The sequence below is a fragment of the Lissotriton vulgaris genome, chromosome 2_1 (genome assembly GCF_964263255.1).
Source record: "Lissotriton vulgaris chromosome 2_1, aLisVul1.2, whole genome shotgun sequence".
In the NCBI taxonomy this organism is placed as follows: domain Eukaryota; kingdom Metazoa; phylum Chordata; class Amphibia; order Caudata; family Salamandridae; genus Lissotriton; species Lissotriton vulgaris.
The window spans coordinates 1,270,731,232-1,270,748,675 of record NC_141687.1 but is presented as its reverse complement, the minus strand read 5'-3'; positions in this window follow the sequence as shown (position 1 = coordinate 1,270,748,675).

The window sequence follows — 17,444 nt, the reverse complement described above, 5'->3', positions numbered from 1 at the left end:
GCTATTAGCAAGGTTTATCGCAAATGCGATAAAAAACGGCCGCAATGCATGAATATCGCTGAAAAGTCAGCGATATTCATGCATTATCCAGCAAATGCTCTTAGCCATGTTATCCACCTTCCATTGGATAACATGTCTAAAAACTGCTCAGGGCAGGTGTTAGCTTTTGGAGATATTCGCGCTTAGCGCGAATATCTCCAAAAGTTGGTAATAGGAGATAGCGATGGTTAGGGACTGTTTCCAGTCGCCAACATCTTGGCTCGCCCACTTTGCATGTCATTAGTGATAAATATCACTGACATGCAAAGCGGGGCCCAAGATGGTCGCTATCTCCTTTTAGCTGTCACTAACTGGTGTTAGCGACAGCTTGGTAATAGGGAGATAATTTTATCTCCTTTTTTTTGGCTTTTAAAGCCAAAAAAGCGGAAATAAACCCCCTTGATAATATGCCCCACGATTCCTCGGGGGTTTCAGCTGACAGGGCTTGGTATCGCACATAAACCTTGCTATTAGCAAGGTTTATCGCAAATGCGATAAAAAACGGCCGCAATGCATGATATTAGCAAGGTTTATCGCAAATGCGATAAAAAACGGCCGCAATGCATGAATATCGCTGAAAAGTCAGCGATATTCATGCATTATCCAGCAAATGCTCTTAACCATGTTATCCACCTTCCATTGGATAACATGTCTAAAAACTGCTCAGGGCAGGTGTTAGCTTTTGGAGATATTCGCGCTTAGCGCAAATATCTCCAAAAGTTGGTAATAGGAGATAGCGATGGTTAGGGACTGTTTCCAGTCGCTAACATCTTGGCTCGCCCACTTTGCATGTCATTAGTGAGAAATATCACTGACATGCAAAGCGGGGCCCAAGATGGTCGCTATCTCCTTTTAGCTGTCACTAACTGGTGTTAGCGACAGCTTGGTAATAGGGAGATAATTCTATCTCCTTTTTTTTGGCTTTTAAAGCCAAAAAAGCGGAAATAAACCCCCTTGATAATATGCCCCACGATTCCTCTGGGGTTTTAGCTGACAGGGCTTGGTATTGTGTTACATGCTAATTCTACCAGGAAACGTCAGAGGGTCGATGCAGGGGTTCTAGAAGGGGTGATAAACCATTTAAGCCTCATGAACAAGCGCATGGTCTTTTAAAGATTTGTGAAGTACTCGGGGCGGCGGTGTGTGTGTGCCCTCTTTCAGGAGCGGGCGGGGGGGCACTGCCAGCAACTTGCCAGGCCAGGTAGTGTTCAACACGTGCATCACCCTTTCTCTGCCTGCTATTGCGCTCCATGCTTCGGAAAGGTAAGAAAAAGAACGTGCATTTGAGTTTGAAATGTCCGATCCTGTAGCAGTATACTTGCAAAACCCACACATGACAATAACCCGATTCAAGGCCCCATTCACCCGATTTTTTAAAAATATATAGCACTCCAACAAAGTAGAATTATAAAACTTTATTAACTTTTAAATATAACGAACGCAACAAAAACTGTAAATATATTTAAACATTTTTTGAAATTAACCAGAACTATAACGATAACAACAACAACAACAATAATATAACTTTTATGCCTAAATTACGCAAACATTTAGCTAATCTGCTAAAGGGGGGAGTCGCCATTTCTTTACAATAATCAATAATGAAAAATCAACATCAATAGGGTTGTCCGTATTCCCGATGCAGCACTATAGTGCAACATACACAGCACCTGGGGTGTCAAGAGTGAACAGGTCCTAGCTGCTTAACCAATGACTGACAAATTTTATATTAAACACTTACTATGTATAATACTTGCGTTCACAATAGTTTTACTTTACAAAACAGAACAAAAGATGTCCCCTGTAAGTAAACCCATATTAGCTGTTTCAGTTATTGAACATCCTAAGGTTTTATGACATGGGGAACAGTGGTGATATCCTGGGCGGGTGATGGAACTGGGATTGTTAATGGAAAAACATCTACAAAGAAAACTATTGGTGAATTATACTTCTCCGGAAACTATAACGATAACAACAACAATAATATAACTTTATTAACTTTTAAATATAACGAACGCAACAAAAACTGTAAATATATTTAAACATTTTTTGAAATTAACCAGAACTATAACGATAACAACAACAACAACAATAATATAACTTTTATGCCTAAATTACACAAACATTTAGCTAATCTGCTAAAGGGGGGAGTCGCCATTTCTTTACAATAAACAATAATGAAAAATCCAGATCAATAGGGTTGTCCGTTCTCTCGATGCAGCACTATAGTGCAACATAGACAGCACCTGGGGTGTCAAGAGTGAACAGGTCTTTCTTTGTTCCTTAAGATGTTATCTGTGTCAACCTCTTCCGAGAATGCTGATGCGTTAGGGATTTCCTTGTGACAGCTGCTTCATAGACAGACGATATCTTTGTTAAGTCATTAGTGTTAAGTGTGTCTGAAACTACAGTGCCCTTCTGTTTTACTTTCCACAGACACTACAGAGTTTTGTGTGTTGTTCTTCTGAGCGACAATTATTCCAGAGGTTTCAGGTTTACTTGTTTTGTCCTGCAGTGAGTTAACAGCTTTAGAGACTTCATGTTTATTTGCTATGTCCTGCTGTTCATCAACTGCTTCAGAGACCTCAGCCTCATTTGTTATGTTTGACTAGATCCTGGACCTGCCCAGCCGCGCCCAAAATGGCGCCGGTGTAAATGGGACTCGTAACTGCTTGTTGTGTACTGGTTGCCCAACCTTGATATCACGAGATACATATGCAGTTTTGAAGCACATGGCGGAGGCTCGTCTACTGTAGTGGGGCGTCCCTTTATCGTTTCAGTCGCCATTCCGCCCGCTTTTGCTACACTGTGCATTTTCCGCCATTCAGCTGTTTACCGCCCGCTCTTACGGCTACAGCGTCTCGCTCACCATGTAGTTGAGTTGCGCCCACTCTTGCGGTGCAGCGATAGGCGGCTGCCATTGGATTCTTAAAATGGCGGACGGCTCTTCGGATTTGGGCCTGGTGCAGTAAAATGGCCCTGGGACACCTTGGAACTCGGACGCTTGTCTGCCAGGGCTTGAGTTCCATTCTCGAAAGCGTCCCCTCAGCCTTGAAGATTGTACAAAAGTCTTGGGGGCCGTCGACTCCCACAGGCTTCCGGTGGGGAGCGGCTGCCATGATTGCTTGCGAAATGGCCATAACGGAGCTACGAGATGGTGGTGCTCTCATGGTGACGCCAGCTTCAGTCTGAAACATCCAGAAACAAGGTGGGGCTTTCATCGTTTGGGAAAAAAAATGTTTTAATCCAATGAAAAGTGTTATTTTTAGGTCACATGACCTAGTCTTACATCATTGGGAAAAGAAAAGTAAAATAAACCAATGAAAAGTTTTATTAACAAGTCACATGACCTGTTATGCTTACGTTACGCGCTGCGCGGCGCGCTCTAGATCGTTTCCGGGAAGCTGCGCCTTGCGCACCGGAGCACTTCCGGGTGCGCTTACGCGTCGCGTCATATGACGCATTACGCGACAATGCAGGTCCAGAATATAGTCAAAATGTCTCCACCAACCAGCGGTCGGAATACAACCGCATTCAGCAGTCCAAAAAGTTCGGTTAAATCTTAAGAGCGGGAGCAACTCAACTACATGGTGAGCGAGACGTTGTAGTCGCAAGAGCGGGCGGTAAACAGCTGAATGGCGGAAGAGGCACAGAGTACCAAAAGCGGGCGGAATGGCAACTAAAACGGTAAAGGGGCGCCCCACGACAGCGTGTCTTCAGGTCAAACGGATTGTGGGACAAGGTCCAGAATGGAAGATTCTTCAAAAGGGAAAAAATTCCTTCGGACCCCGGGAGCCGGCCGCCTATGCGGGGCGATCTCAGGCCTCACCAGGGCAACACGACTTGGGGAGGGGGCAGGAGCCAAGCGCCCCCTCTCAGTCCGCGTCCTCTCACCGCCCCTCGGGGGCCTCCGTCAAGCGGTTTAGGGAGGCACCGTATCACATTGTTTTCCAATGCAGTCAGGTCCACAAATGGACCCCACTTACTTTGAATAGTGAAGCTGCAGCAGGTGCAAATAAGGTTTAAACAGTGTTACAAGAGCTGCTTAGAACTCTGAAGTATGGCAATCAACAACCAGGACTTATGCCATTTGTGTAAGGTAGTGACATGGAAGCAACTCAGGGACAAAAAGCATGAACGAACATTCACGTATGAAAATCTTATTTGGGGAAGGGGTAGAATCCAAACGCCCCCTGCCAGTTCGCGCCACTACACCGTATGTGGAAAATCTGAAGCCATCGTTCTACAAACTCTCAACGCTTGCTATTAGTGCATGAGTTTCATGCTCGATCGATTGAGCTAGCCGGATCGGGCAATAAAAAGTATAAAATAGTTATGTAAATAGTTATTTAATAAAATGTTTTACTCTGTTTCTTTGCTGGTGTGTTGTGTATATTTATAATATTTGCATAGGGTTTGTCGTTATTTTGGGCGGTGTGGGTGGCGGAGTCGAGCTGTCTTGCAGCCCTCATCAGCAGTGGATTGCGGGTGCGCGATATATAGTTAGCGCATCTAACTATATATGGAATTTCAATGGTTTTATGCGAGTAAAATAAGGTTTTGTAAATGCAAATTCCTAACTATATATGTTCTATAACCAATGGTTTTTTCATTGAATATATATATATATATATTACCTACTGGCGGTCGCCAGTAGGTATATATAGTTAGGATTTTTTCCCTATGGGATTTCTGAAAATTCTATGTCTAATAACTTTAGTGTTTGAGGACGGAATTGGCTGAAATTTTCAGGAAAATGGCACATTTTGTTTCTGAGCAGCCCCTGAAAATTTGGGGGGGGGTCGTCAAGGGGGGCCGAGAAAAAAGGGGGGTCCCAAAACGCGTTTTTCCCATGTTAATTTCCATAGGGCGGTTGGACTCACTTTTAGCCCGAACGGCTGAATGGATTTCCACGAAACTTGGCAAAATTGTAGGGACTGTTAGCCCGATGTGCCTTTGCTAGGTCTCAATATATGTGCTTCAGTGGATTTTGAGAAATTAACGTTTAAATCAAGATATATATCTGTAACAGCGTTCCGGGCAGCGATCCGGTTCGCGTACTTTTCGCGTTACGGAACTTTGCGCACGGAAAGCTGATTGGCTCTTCGGTGTCTGTCAACATTCTAAACAGTCCGGTGCAGCCGCCATCTTGTCTCTCGGTAGGATCGAGAGACAAGAGGAGGCCAAAACAAAAGGGGAAATTACCATAAGGGGGCATAGTAGATCCTCTTTGACCCCCTAGGTTTTATGTGGAGGTTTTAAAAGGGCCCAGGAGGGTCCCAAAAAAAATGTTTGTTTTTTTTTGCGTGGTTAGCGCCTAGTACGCGAACCGGAAAGCGTTCTGGGCAGCGTACTATAAGGATAATAAAATGATACACTTTTCAAATACTGTATGTTAATTGTTTGTTGTTTTTGTTGTTTTTTTTTTGTTTTCTTTATTTTTAAATTTTTTTTTATTTTGATTGTTTTTCATAATTTATTAAACTTTCTAACATTTCAGTGTCTGAAATGTCAATATTATCTTGAAATATTGTTTGCAATCTGTGAGGTTGTAAAATGTCCTCATTTGCAAGGAGGGCATCTACTGCTTGGACACATTGCAGCAGTTCATTATCCAAGCTTACATCCATAAATTCCATGTCAATTTGTTCAATCAATTCCTGGCTGCTCTCTTGCAGGTCCATCTCAAAAGAAACTTGGTTTTCGCCTTCCATTTTGCCTGAAATTTGGATTTTAAAAATATATATTAGTAGAGATAGGGCACTGTTGGGATTAATTTTAGATAGGCAGTTTTTATCAGTGAATTTATCTGTTGGCAGTGTATAGTATCAGAGTGGAAATAGGACTATAAAAAAGTGTATGTGATGTAACCAAGACAAGCCTAACTCCATTCATAACTATAACAGAGAAGTCTATCTAAATACATTACTACTACAGAGGGATAGTGTATATCTAGCAGAAAAAGTCTACTATATTAAGTTATAGTGCACAATATATTTCATTTTTAAAAATTATAACTTACCTTCACAAAGAAGTTGAAGTTTTTGGAAGCTATTGAAATGTGAGGTACAACAAGAAGTAGTAGTCAAAATGGCTGTGTTTCCTTCTCTTCCTTTATATATATACAGGTATATAACCAATCAAATGTCAGGTAATAAAAGTAGAAAATGAAAGTAACATTTTCATTGGTTGTCAATTCCAACAGTTCAGATGTGTTTTGTGAAGTAATTTACCTCACTGTACTTGGAGAGGTCTACAGGCTAAATGGCTAAATGAAATTTCAATCAAATTTGTGAGAATGAAAGGGATTGTTATGTAGTATGAGCTAATTTATATTTGGTGAGAGTGTCTCTAGTCGTTTTTCTGTAAATTACTTTCCCACCTTTTTTTTGGACCGCTTCCCGGGAAGCGGTCCGGTCCGCGAACTAGGAGCGTAACGGGAGTCCACCATTTTGTGTTTCGGTAGAATCAAGGTATAAAATGGAGGGTAAATAATGTTCTGAATGGGTAGAAGGGGGCATGGTATAAGTATTTTGCCCCCCTACGTTTTCTGAGGGTGGCTGAGGAGGACTATATGTGCGAAGAAAAAACTTTTTTTTTGAAATTTTGCGCGGTTAGCTTCCAGTTCGCGTACCGGGTAGCGCTCTTTGAGTGTAGTTTGTTGAAAATTACAGGAAAAAAGTTAGAAAAAAAATAATAAAAGTGTGTGATCAGATGAAGGGTAGCTCTGAGAAGAGCTTTTGGGTTTATGGTACATTTAGGTACTTATAAGTAGGTACCAATGCACAGTCTTAAATTCAGAATGAAAATTCTGTTGCCCTCATCTGAGAAGTGAACTCCATCTCCTCTGTAGATATCTTGCATGTAGTAACGCAAGTTATTGTTGTACAGAGAGCCCATTCCATGGTCTCTCATGAAAGCTGAAACAGATTTGTTTACATGCTTCCTCGCTTTCTCAATTTGTGGAGAAAATTGGTTGGACCACCTCCATTTCTGTCTTTGGCATATATTGGAATATACCAAGGCAGTTTGAGGAAAAAGTGTCATTAATTGATCAAAGGTGTCCTTTAAAAGCATTTCCAGACCTACCCCTGTCAAAGTGCCCAAATCATTACCTCCACAGTGCACTATTAACAGGTCAGGTTTTGGCAAATGCATAAAGGTTTTCACCAATGGTATCAATTGGTGACATTTTAATCCTCTTTGGCCCAACCACTTAATTTCCACATCTTGTAAATTGAGGTTAGGTAAATTTCTGTTCTCAGCATACCTTTGAGCCCAGTGGATGTAACTATGTCCAACAATCCAGACCTTAAACATGGTGGGAGAAGGTTGTTCTGCAGTCAGATGAAGTGTGGTAATGAAAGGGCAGTTGAAACAGTAGGAGTTTCTAAAGAAAAAAAAGTGTGGATTTCCAATGCTAATGAATCATTAGCAGTGATTGGTGCATTTCCATTTCTGAAAACAGAAAGTTAGGGTGCATGGATGTGTTCTTTGAAAGATGTAATTTGAATGGTCAAGGAAGAAACATTTAATGAAAGATTGCACTGGATACGCAGGTGCACTGAGAGTTCAGAGTTCAATTGAAACATTGTTGTGTGAATTTGCAAACATGAGAGGTCTTCCAGGAGGTGGTTGCTATGGAAAAAAGGCAGAGAGGGCAGAGGGGGGAAGGGTTTTGATTGGAAAAAAGTGAGGGAAGAGTTTTGATTGGCTAATATGAGAGATATGTGAAATGAATATCTGTATTTCTGTGCTTTCAATAGCTGCAGCCTTTGGAGTGCATCCTTTTTCTTCTGCTGAAGACAATTTGGTGTATTTCTGAGACTGTTTTCAAAACTCAAAAAATATTTGCTAAGGTGAGAAAAGATTTATTTAATTTAGATAGAGAATAGTATGATTTAAGGAGAAAATGATGAAGAAAGCTGTGTTTTTAAAATGTGGTTTTGTCTCTAGTGATATACTAATAGAATTTGTTTCTTTGAGAAATTGTAATTGCATATTCGGTGTAGCATTCTGGCATGCAGTAACACAAGTTATTGTGGTACATGGAGCCCATTCCATGGTCTGTTATGTAAGCTGAAACATATATGTTGTTTTTAAAAACGATTTTAGAAATCAATTACATTTCTGGATATGTACTGCTACAGCTTCATAGGTTGTTTTGGGCCATATTTATAAGGCATTTGAGTGTCTTTGATGTTATGTTTTCCTTTTAAAATGGAAAGTGTTCCTCATGGGGCAAGTGTCTTGTAAATACGCTCCCACTTGTGCTTTGCAAATTTAGATTTTGATTATGGGAGTTACATAGCCATGTTAATAATGTCCAAACAATGGTGGTAGGGCATTCAAGAAAACGCTTTTCTGTGTCTCTAGGACATTTTCAGTCCTTTCCTCTTGAATACAGGTATACAATTGATTTATATGCTGTGTTTAAAAACGAATTTTCAAATCAATTACATTTCTTGATATGTACTGTTAGAGCTTCATAGGTTGTTTGGGGTCATATTTAGAAGGCATTTTAGTGTCTTTGATGTTATGTTTACTTTTTTAAATGGAAAGCGTTCCTCATGGGGCAAGTGTCTTGTAAATACGCTCCCACTTGCGCTTGGCAAATTTAGATTTTGATTATGGGAGTTACCTAGCCATGTTAATAGTGTCCCAAAAATGGTGCTAGGGCATTCCAGAAAACACTTTCATGTGTCTCAAGGACATTTTTAGTCATTTCTTCATGAATGCAGGTATACAATTGATTTATATGCTGTGTTTAAAAACGAATTTTGAAATCAATTAAATTTCTGGATATGTACTGTTAGAGCTTCATAGGTTGTTTGGGGTCATATTTAGAAGGCATTTTAGTGTCTTTGATGTTATGTTTACCTTTTTAAATGGAAAGCGTTCCTCATGGGGCCCTGAGCAGTTCTTAGCCATGTTATTTAATGGGAAGTGGATAACATGGCTAAGAGCATTTGCTGGAAAATGCATGAATATCGCTGACTTTTCAGCGATATTCATGCATTGCGGCCGTTTTTTTTCGCATTTGCGAGCAGTTCTTAGCCATGTTATCCAATGGGAGGTGGATAACATGGCTAAGAGCATTTGCTGGATAATGCATGAATATCGTTGACTTTTCAGTGATATTCATGCATTGCGGCCGTTTTTAATCGCATTTGCGATAAATCTTGCTAAGGAGAAAATGATGAAGAAAGCTGTGTTTTTAAACTGTGGCTTTGTCTGTAGTGATATAGAAATAGATTTTGTTTCTTTGAGAAATTGTAATTGCATATTCGGTGTACCATTCTGGCATGCAGTAACACAAGTTATTGTTGTATATGAAGCCCATTCCATGGTCTCTTATGTAAGCTGAAACAGATATGTTGTTTTTAAAAACCATTTTTGAAATCAATTACATTTCTGGATATGTACTGCTAGAGCTTCATAGGTTGTTTAGGGTCATATTTATAAGGCATTTGAGTGTCTTTGATGTTATTTTTCCCTTTTTAAATGGAAAGCGTTCCTCATGGGGCAAGTGTCTTGTAAATACGCTCCCACCTGTGCTTGGCAAATTTTGATTTTGATTATGGGAGTTACATAGCCATGTTAAAAATGTCCCAAAAATGGTGCAAGGGCATTCAAAAAAACGCTTTCATGTGTCTCAAGGACATTTTTAGTCATTTCCTCTTGAATGCAGGTATACAATTGATTTATATGCTGTGTTTAAAAACGAATTTTGAAATCAATTAAATTTCTGAATATGTACTACTAGAGCTTCATAGGTTGTTTGGGGTCATACACTATTTTTGGGAAATTATTAACATGCCTATGTAACTCCCATAATCAAAAACTAAATTTGCCAACCGCAGGTGGGCGCGTATTTACAAGAAATTTGCACCATGAAGAACGTAAAATAGCATAATAGACACTCAAATGCCTTATAAATATGACCCAAAACAACTTATGAAGCACTAGCAGTGCATATTTCCAGAAATGTATTGGTTTTCATTTAATGATTTACTTCATTGGTAGGCCTTCACATGTTTTTTTACCTTGGTTTTTTTCAGTGAAAATCTTATCTGCAACCATGTGTTGGCCTCACCTCAAATAAACAAAACAGGTGATGGACCGAATGTGGATCAATGACACACATTCACCCCAGTCTAAAGATCTGGGCCTAAACAAACCTTTAGATAGGCTACATCTTATCGTCATCCTGAATTAATCATTTAAAATATTAGGGAGTGATTTATGATTGTTCTATGCCTGTTTTGTACCATTGAGTGTCATTTTTGTGATGCAGTGCTGGTGGAAAACATTTGCTATGTTAAACAATTAGTAGGGCATTAAGTTTTAGATGACTGTTATTCATTTACTGTTTGGTAATAGTGGTTAATAACATTTTTTATTATATTTTTCCACAGATTCAACTGCAGATTCTTTCATAGTTTGGAAAATGCCTACAAAAAATAGAATTAGAAAGGCTAGAAAACGTCAAAGACAGCAGGATGATGTTTTATTGCAGCAGTCCTCTTCCCCAAATACTTGTCAAAACACCAAGAAAGGTCCGGGTAAGAGCACGAAATCATTCTTAAGAAATATTTGTAGTAAAAAAAGTTTTTCTCCAAAAAATGTTTCAGTCCACAAAAAGAAAAGCAATTTAAATGGAAAGGAGAGACCCATCAAAAATGTTACTGGTAGAGGAAGAGATAACTCTGTGCATGATAGTAGAAGGAAACAACAGTTTAGGGACATTCGAAATCGAATGTTCCGTAACAGGATAATAGTTAATTTATTGAAAAATATTAAAAAAAAAGGCCAACAGAAAGCGGCATTTTATAAGAAGAAGAAAAATGTAGAGAAAATTATTGATCATGCTTTTGAAATCAAGCGAAAGTTGTTTATTTTGGTAATCAATAGAATTAGGAAACTAAGCAAGGTAATTTCTGATTTCAAAACAAAAAGTAGATGGAAGAGAGTAGTAAATTGTACTAACTTTTGTGAAGTTTTTTCCGGAGAATGGATGCATAGTTCAAGTTGTGAGGCATTTTTTAATGAGGAGAGTTATTTTCAGGATAATGATTTGGTGTTTGCAGTTGACACCAGTGGTCGAGCTTATGAAGTGAAGGATGGTTGTCCAGTTCAAAAAGAACAACTCGTGACAACAGAGACAGAAGAGGCGCTAAGTGATGAGGTTTTAGGAAGACGTCCTAAGGGTCCTGTGTACATTTGGAAGTGTAGTTCTATTTGCAGTGTGCGACAGGTTTCCATCAATTTGCTTTGTGATTTTATACGGACATTTAATAAGAAAAGTTTGAAGCAGAAAATGAAGTTGTTGCAAGATTTAGATCCTTGCAGAGTGAGACAAATGACAGGTTTGCGTGGTCATTCACTGGCTTGTCTTTCCAGGAGAGTATGCCAGAGTGTTTTTCATCATTTCAGGATGCTAGCAGTGCATCATAATAAAGTGAGAAAATTAGTGAGAATGTTGTATTATGCTAAGAGTCCAGCAATTATGCTTAAACAATTATGTGCTGCTCTTTTGCATGGTTCTGAAATAGATGTGAAGAATATTTGTGAAGAAATTGAGTTTTGTCACTTTGGTAGTAAAGATGAGAATGTTCAAATTGACCCTGAAGTAGAGGGTAATGTTGAAGATAATGTACAGGTTTCCAGTACAGATTATTTTCAGAAGGAAATTGCCACGTTTCAGATGAAATCAAGTGAGAGGCCTAATTTCACTTGTGTATGTTGTCGACGCACTTATTTTAAGAATCAGACTAAGTTAGTGGATTTATATGTAAAAAGTGAAAGGGAAAATAATAGTGAATGGAAGGATTTTGCCACATACTTGATGGTAGAAAATTGTTTTGATTTGGGAGTGGACCAACGTGTGTGTACTTATTGTTGTAATAAATTAAATCAAAACCAGATGCCTGCTAGGGCGGTTCATAATAATCTGGAATTGGTTGAGATTCCTACAGAATTGAAGGATTTAAATACTTATGAATCTATTTTGATTCAAAGTATCCATCCCTTTCAGGCTATTGTAAGAATGGAGCCAAAGACAGGGAAGTTGCCTCCAGCAGATTTACAGAGAGGATTAAAGGGAAGAGTTGTTTATTTGCCTCTAGATTTGAACAAAAACATTAACACAATTGGAGTTGAGAAAGTGGAAGAGGAACCTCTGGTTATCTTGGTTAATGGGGTTCCGACAAAGAATAAGAAAATATGGCAAGATTTAGTGGATGTTAGGAAAGTGAAAAATGCAACTTTGTATTTGAAGAAAAATAATAAGTACTATAAGAATGTATATGTTGCAGAAGAGGAAGTAAGTGATGAAGAGGATAGCGTTTTGTGTGCTGGCCAAATTGAGAAAGTAGAGGTGTCTAATAGTGAAGAAATATATGAACATTATAGTGTTCATCCTTTGCATTCCAAGGAAGTCATGGGGAATGCAATTGAGTTGTTTCAAATGAAACAAGCCAAAGGGAGTCCCATTAGTGTTTGGGAGGAAAGTTTGGAAGCTCTGTGTTTCCCACAGCTATTTCCCACAGGTCAAGGAGGAAGATATGATGAGCGACCTCATCAAATTCCTGCGTCTGAATACCGGACTTTACGATTGTATGCAGAAGATCCTAGGTTTCGTCAATGCATTCCCTATTTGTTTCATCTCTTGTTTGAAAGCGATCTGTCAGGACTGTCATATGCAGTGAACCACATTTTAAAAAGTGGTATACAGATGCGAAACATCTCGGCAAGTGACTTTATGCATAAAGTCAATGTCCAAGACAGTATTTTGGATTCTCACTTAATTAATCTCATGGCGTGTCAGCGTGGTACTAATGAGTACTGGTACCGTCGTCATGGTGATTTAAAATGTATGCTGAGGAACTTAGGAACTCCAACATGGTTCCTCACTCTGAGCTGTGCCGAGTATGGCTGGGAAGACTTACTTGAATTTCTACGAGAGGCAAATGGAAATATTGAAAACATTGAATTCAAGACACCTGGAGAACTGTGTTCTTTGGATCCAGTGAATGTATGCAGGTACTTCAATCATAGATTTGAAGCTATGATGTCTTTCATCACAAATAAAAAGAATCCACCTCTTGGAGAGGTGTTGGATTTCTTCTGGAGAAAGGAGTACCAAGCAAGAGGTGCCCCTCATATACATATGTTGTTGTGGATCAAGGATGCACCTACATTTGGAACAGATCCGGATGACTTAGTGATGAATTTCATAGAACAGTATTCTACGTGTGCTGTTCCAAATGCAACGGAGAAGAAAAGCCTTAGAGAACAAGTTCTACGTTTCCAAAGCCATCGTTGTGGAAAGTACTGTCGTCGTAAATTCAGAAACAAGGACAAGTTCTACACCAAATGTCGTTTCAACTTTCCACGACCGGTGATTTCTAAAGGAAGAGTGAACAGTTTGATGTCTTCGCTGCGACATACTGTGACGAGGAAATCACCCAAGAATACATACAATTTGAAAAGGAACGAAGAGTCCAAGTACATCAATGACTACAACCCAGTGATTTTGTCCATGTGGAATGCTAACATGGATATACAGTTTGTGGCTGACAACTGTATGGCTGTGGCTCGGTATGTGACATCTTACATCACCAAAAAAGAAAAGACCGAAGACCGAACTGAAGGATATGTGGGAGGACATTTCCCATGAAAAGAGCCTCAGCAAGAAGTTGTACAGTTTCAGTCTGAAGATGTTGTCGCATCGAGAAATCGGAGCTTACGAATGTTCTGATCGATTGTCTTCATCAAGTCTCTATGCCAAATCCAGGAGTCTCGTTTGGGCGAGTCTTGGTCTTGCTGCAACGCGAAATCGAGTTCTAAAACCTGTCCGGGAAATTGAGTATTTGGCAGAAAAGGAACCAAACAGTACCGACATTTTGAAGACCAACATGTTGGATACATATTATCCAAATCGAAGCAGTCACCTTGAGAATGTTTGTCTATATGAGGTTCTCCAAAATTATATATTCAAGAGGAACATCAAAGAAGATATTGAGAAAGGAGTGTATGCTGTAATTGGAAGTGAGGGATGCCTGGTCAAGCAAAGAAAATGCCAATTAGTAAACCATCGAAAATTGAGTGGTGAATCTCCAGAAAAAAAGGAGTTTTTCTATTTAGCACTTTTGCAACTTTTCAAGCCTTGGCGTGCAGAAGAGGAACTGCTTGGAGATTTCCTCTGTTACGAAGACTCTTTCAATGCAGCCAAGGAGTCCATAGAATGTCCTGCTTTTTCTAAATATCAAGAAATGCTAACTTTGGAAATTGAGCAGGAAGCAACAATTGCAGCCGAGATTGCCAGAGACAGTTCTCAGGACAGTCAGAGTTCTGTTTCATTGAGTCAAGATCCACTTGGAGGACCTATTATCGAAAATGAAGCTGCCACTGCTATGAATGAAGTAGAAAGAGCCATGGCACATGCTCAGGAGGATTCAGTTAACTTAGAAGACTTGGAAAAACAACTCAACGTTGAGCAGAGGAAAATATATGATGAAGTTACCAAGGAAATTGAGCACGGATTAAGTCATGAGAAGAACGAGTGCTCATGTACATCGTTGAAGCCTGTCCGACTGTACGTGAGTGGAGAAGCGGGAACTGGAAAAAGTTTCCTCATTAAAGCAATCTCTTGTTATTTGCAGGAAAGGACTGAGTCATCGCTGTCTTGTGTTGTCACCGCTCCTACTGGACTGGCAGCACATAACATTAAAGGTATTACTTTGCATCGTCTACTGATGCTGCCGGTGGAGCATGACAACAAATTACAATACAACAAGTTATCTGGGGATGCTTGCTGTGAAGTTTCAAGAGTCTTGAGGAAAATGAAACTACTTATCATTGACGAAGTAAGCATAGTTTCCAATGTCATGCTTGCCTTTGTGCATTTGAGAATGCAAGAAGTACTTAAAACTGAATATGATGTGTTATTTGGTGGCAAACACATCATTGTTTTCGGAGATCTTCTGCAGCTGACACCAGTAAAAGGTCAACCTGTGTTCAAAATACTCACGCATAAAGATACCAGGAAGTGCCTAGGGAGCATTGGCAACGTCAATATATGGTTAAACTTTAAATATGCTGAACTGCATGAAAATATGCGTCAAGCAAAGGATGAAGATTACAAGAATATTCTACAAGATATTAGAATTGGAAAAGTGACCGAGCATGGGAAAGAAGCTTTAAATGCACGATTACTGTCAAATTTATATCCCAAACAAGAGATTGTGCCTGAGAATATTTTTAAGAAAATTACTGAGAAGAAATCCGGGATATGTTTGATGCCAACTCTTGCAGAATGTGCCATCTTCAACAACAAAATGTTGAATTTAGAAAAGCAAGAGATTGTGAAACTTGAAGCTATCGACAAATTAGAGCATATGGGATCAACAATTATTTTGTCAGACAATTTGAAATCAAAATTGGATTCATTAGAGAAGACTATATCTAAAACAGCGGGTTTTGAAAAGACTTTGAATGTGTGTTTAAATTGCTGAATCATTTTGAGAAGGAATTTACATGTAGAAAGAGGTCTGGTAAATGGATCAATGGGTAATGTTGTTGATTTTGAGAAATACAGAAATAGAGATGGAATAGAATTTTTAAGAATTAAATTTGATGGCATTGAGGAAGTACAGCAAATTGGTCGTTGTTCTGCTAGGTTTTTGCTTGTTAAAGACTTATATGTTCGCCGTAAACAGTTTCCTGTTTGCTTGGCATATGCGGTGACAATCCATAAATCGCAAGGTTTAAGTGTAGACAGTGCATTGGTGAATATTGGCAGTTCAGTGTTCAAGGAGGGTATGGCATATGTGACATTGTCACGAGTTAGAACTTTATCGGGATTGTACTTGATTGACTGTGATGTCACAAACATTTGTGCGGATCTAGATTGTGTTAAGGAATACAATAGGTTAAGAAGAGAGTATGCGCCACATTTGCCTCAATATCCTTTGTTTGAGAAACGTGTGGTAGGCCGGAAACGTAGAAATATCAGTAATAGTAGGGAGGTTGTTGCAAAAAGACTAAAAGTCAATGAACCGAAAATTGTTAGCAGAAAGAAAGTGGATTCTGTTGAAGATGTTGTCGGTTTTCAATTTGAAAACAGTTCTGGTGTCAACTGCTATGCAAATGTAGTGGTTAATGTTCTCTTTTCACTAGAGAGTTTAAAAGAACAGATTCTGTTGAATTCAGAACAAATTTTATGCTGTTTGTTGAATTCTGTTTTCGAGAAATGTAGCACTGATCGAACAAAAGTAGAAAGTGTGTCTGAAGTTCGTTATCTGTTAGATGAATGTTCAGGTCAAACAGACTTCTCTGAAAATAATCAGCAAGATTGTCAGGAGTTTTTAATGTATATGCTTGATATATTGCAAGATGAGGGTGTAGATGTAGATCACCTGTTTGGGCTTTCTTATCAATGGCAGCATGACTGCGAGAACTGTATGGTATCAAGTACTACTAGTGTAGACTCAGAAAGATTTATATATTTAACTTTGCCAGACAGTAAATCAGTGTCCTTTAATAAGCTAGTAAATGCAGCGGATCACAACATGGAGTGTAGCCAATGTAAATGTGATATGATGTCAACATTATTTATACGTAGATATGGCCAGTATGTCATTTTAATGATCCAACGATGTAAGCCTGATGGATCAAAATTGTCAACTTTAATAAAAAAATTTGTGGCTTCTCAGCTGTCAATATCAGGGAGGACTTTTGTAACTGTAGCAATTATCTATCACGATGGTCCTTCAACAAAATCAGGACATTATACAGCTTACTTAAAGTCTCGAAACGGCTGGTCATTCTGCAATGATTCTGTTGTAACTTTCAAAAAAAAATTGCCGTTTGACCTTAAAAATTCTTACCTGGTGTTTTTAAAACCAAAATTTTAAAGAAAGTTTTTTGGGATTTCCTGTGAGGAATTGGAAATTGTTCATCAAGTAAAGGGAATGTAAGTCTGCAATGCTGTCTAGATTATTGGTCCAAAACTTTTAATTATAATGTCTATTTTAAAATCCAACTATATAAACCTGATGCAAGTAAGTCTGCTTCATAGTAAGCAGTATCAGTGTCATAGGAAAAGGAGAATATGAGTGACAAAGAAGAGTAAGATATTAGTAGTCCAGGATTGTGAAAATATTCTCAAATGTTTTCTTTTTGAAAGATGCGAAAATAGAAAATGACGGGATTTGATTTGAAGAATTACAAGATTTGCGAATCGCTGCAACATGATTTGGCCTAGTGGAAACATGTGATAGAATGTGCGAAGTCTTTTTTTGTATGTAACATATTTTTCGAAATGATGGAGGTTTTCTTTCAGAAAGTGCCGGGCTGAAAATATTTATAGCACAACAGAGTGGATGCTGTTCATAGGAGAT